The sequence below is a fragment of the Carlito syrichta genome, unplaced genomic scaffold (genome assembly GCF_000164805.1).
Source record: "Carlito syrichta isolate Samal-C Ts95f unplaced genomic scaffold, Tarsius_syrichta-2.0.1 Scaffold303306, whole genome shotgun sequence".
Lineage (NCBI taxonomy): Eukaryota > Metazoa > Chordata > Mammalia > Primates > Tarsiidae > Carlito > Carlito syrichta.
Genome location: NW_007247402.1, coordinates 82,786 through 86,445, shown reverse-complemented (window position 1 = coordinate 86,445; position 3,660 = coordinate 82,786). Strand labels below are relative to the sequence as shown.

The 3,660-nt window shown below is 43.1% G+C and overlaps 1 pseudogene; it reads left to right on the top strand.

The window, feature by feature from the left end:
- The first annotated feature begins 265 nt into the window (after positions 1–265).
- Positions 266–684, top strand: LOC110595661 (annotated as a pseudogene).
- Positions 685–3,660: the final 2,976 nt, after the last annotated feature.

Sequence of the window (3,660 nt, the reverse complement as noted above, 5' to 3'; positions counted from 1 at the left end):
GCTGAGTGGGACTAATGGTCCTGGCTCAATTCGGTTATCCTCAACCCAAGAGAGAAAACATAGAATGCCATAAAATTGGGAGCCCCATAGACTTCAAACATAGACTTAGTTCTGACATTTACTAGTTGTGTAACCTTAGGTAAGTCATTTTACTTCTCTGTGCCTCATTTTCCTTATATATCACATGAAGATAATAAAATCTACCATGCAGGATGGTTGTGACAATTAAAGAAAGTAACTCGCTTTCCAACTTGGGCCCGGCAGAATGGGACCTGCAAAGAAGGGTGGCGAGAAGAAGAAGGGCCGTTCTGCTATCAACGAGGTGATGACCCTAGAATACAGCATTCACAAGTACATCCATGGAGTGGGCTTCAAGAAGCGTGCCCCTCGGGCACTCAAAGAAATCTGAAAATTTGCCATAAAGGAGATGGAGACTCCAGATGTATACATTGAAACCAGGCTCAACAAAGCTGTCTGGGCCAAAGGAATAAGGAATGTCCCGTATGGTATCCATGTACAATTCCCCAGAAAACGTAATGAGGAGGAAGACTCACCAAACAAGCTTTATACTTTGGTGACCTATGTATCTGTTACCACTTTCAAAAATCTGTAGACAGTCAGTGTGGGTGAGAACTAATTGCTGATCATCAAGTACATCAAATAAAGTTATAAAACTGCAAAAAAAAAAAATAAAAAGAAAGTAACTCATTTGTAACTGTAAGTCCTTGTGTAAATTTAAGGCCTAATTATTTCCTGAGCTATCTTTAATTCTGTTATAACTATGATGGGTTGGGCTGGTAGGGTAAGGGAGTATAAGATTTAATATGACTAGAACACAGAGTAGTCTGTTTTACCTATCAGCTCATCTCCTCATTTCTCAGAACTGTCACACTTAGGACCTCACAGGGGCCTGCTTTGTCCTCTTCCATTCCTTCACCCTTATCTCCCTTTTCCCCCTCCTTTGTGCATCATCAAGAATTCCATTGACTTGCTTACTCATAGTTCAGTTTTGTAGGGAACTTTCATATCTGTCCCTCTCTACTGATCTTTCTTCTCTGGTCACACATATCTCATTCTAGAACTTTTCATTTCCTTCACACTAGCATCCCTTGAAGGTCCTGCTAATGAACACTCAGAGGGGACACCCCCATCCCTCCTCTCTCCTATGGCCAATTATGGGCTACGAGGGCAGATCAACCTTTAGTCATTTTAGGGTGATCTAAGATTGAGACAAATCTTTTAGGATTAGGAACCATTGTAGTCAAGTGTCTGTACCTGGTGTGCCAGTCATTGTGCAGAGGGTAAGAGACATGACACATACTATGACAACTCCTTTTCAGATAACCTTTTGATTGGTTTAGAGGCTGGCTGCCCAAAGGCAGAACAGGCAAGAAGCCCCTTCTACCTCTAAGAGTTACCCTTCTTTCCTTCCTCCTTTTTTCTTTCCTTCTTAATGATTGAATGACATTGTTTGCCTGAACTGCTGCGAAAACCTCCTAACAGATTTCCCTGCTTCCACTCCAGCTCTGTGATCCATTCCCCATCCAGCAGCCAGAGTGATCTTTTGAAGGTGGAAATCAGATCTTGACATTTTCCTGCTCTATACCCAACAATGGCAGCCCACTGTCGTTTGAATCAAATACAAAATCCTCACCCTGATCTTCAGAGCTCTGCATAATTTGACCCTTGCTTCTTTCTTCAACCTCTGCCTGCAGTGTTCCGCACCCATACCTTCACATTGCTGACTCCTTGTCATTCAGATTTCTGCTCAAAGTTCAGCTCCTCAGAGAGACCCCCACTAGCCTCCTTCCTATTCCTCCTACCCAATCACTCTCTATTTCATCCTGTTTTTTAAAGTTTCTCCTTCTTTGTTTCTTAGTGATGCCTGAAATTTCCTGATTTCTTTGTTTACTTATTTATTGTTTGTTTCTCCCCACTAGAGATGCAATTTCATGAGGACCTTATCTGTCTAGATCACTGCTATATCCCTAGCAACTAGCATTGTGCTCTGGAGGGCATTGGTACTGTATAAATATTTGTTGAATGAATGGATTTATAAAGTGCTAATCATTTTAAAAGTGCTTTCATGTACATTAATTTTTCACAAAGTCTGTGAGGTCACAATTATTACTCTCCTAGTTTCATGGATGCAGAAAATGAGGTTCAAGAGGTTATGAGTGACGTCCAACATTACATAATCAGTAAGTAGAGGAAAGTGTTTCTGAACTTGGGCTCTCCAAGTATAAATGCTGGTTTTTCCACCAACACACTTACTTCTATCCTGGTCAATGCTATACCAAGGATGGTATGTGCCAAGTCAATGTTGACCCATTCTTTGGTCATCTTTATTGTCAGGCCTTGGAATACTGCGAGCTATTGCAGACTGCCTCCAATTCCCTGGCTTGGGAGTGCTCTCCATTGAGGGAGAGTGAAGCAAACCAGAGGCATCAGCCAGTGGGGTGGGAAGGAGTACAATTGTATAAAACAGACAGTCAGGAGTCTAGGATTCTAGGCTGCACTTTGCTCCTTACTTCATTTTCCTTTTCTGTGGGCCTCCATATGATTTTCTGTAAAATGGATTAATTAACCTTGCTGAGTTTAAGATCTCTTCCAGTTTAGACGTTGTGCTCTGCAATGCCTTGACTTCTTTTCTATTTCCTTTACAGTGCTTCCCAATGCTGCAGGTGAGGAAGAGTGCTGGTAAGTACATGAAGTGGGGAGTAAAAATGGCATACAAAGAGACTGAGCTTCTCAGTGGTCCTCAGGGGGTTGCTGATCAGGTCCTGGGTGGTAGAGCCAACTACCTAGATGTAAAAGCTGGAGCCAGCCTCTTTGTCTCCCTCCACTGGGCATTTACTGGCCTCCTTGGGTCCTGCCTTTTGGCTCAAGTACAGAGCCTCTTTTTTTCTCAGATGGAGGTTTTGCTGTTGTCAGGAAGCCAGAGGAGGACTTCCCTCTGAAGTTATCAGCAAATGGCAGCCACCCTTAAGCTTCCCTTGTTCTCGAATGGGAAGTGTGTTGGGGTGGGAGATATGTCAGGAGAGGAAACAGGTAAGTGGAACATGAAAAAATAAGACTTGGTATTTGAGGTTCAGTGTCTGTGATATTCTCAGCACTTGCTCTATCTAGAAGGCTTCCAAGAAGAGGTTGACTTCAAAGTTAGTTAGGCTGAGGGGATATATGCAGCCTTCTCCTTTTGCTCTCTCACAAGTTTCTTTGAGCCTGACTTTCTATCTACTTTCTGCCTCTGGTGTCTTATTTGAATGTGGGCAAGCAGGTGGTGTTCTGGGAGCAACTACCTTCTGTTGAGAAGGACACAGTTATCTAGATAGAAATGACAGCTTTGTGGAGGAAGAGAAAGAAGGATACTGGGCAGTAAAGAGTTTGCTGCCAGATCCTGAACTCCTGGCATCATCCGGGCTTTGCTGAGGCCATTGAGGCCATACTCCTAATTTCAGTCCAACCTCAGCCATTCTCATTGGCTCTAATTTTTCATCAGGATGAGCTCATGAATTGAATGAGCATAGCTCCTAGGTGATGACAGTTAGGGCTGGGTGTTGCTGAGACAGAAAGAAATCAATTAACAAGTGGCTAAGGGCCCATGTGAGAAATCTTAGGAAGACATTGGAAGAGACAAGCAGAAGCCTTGCTTGAGAGGGC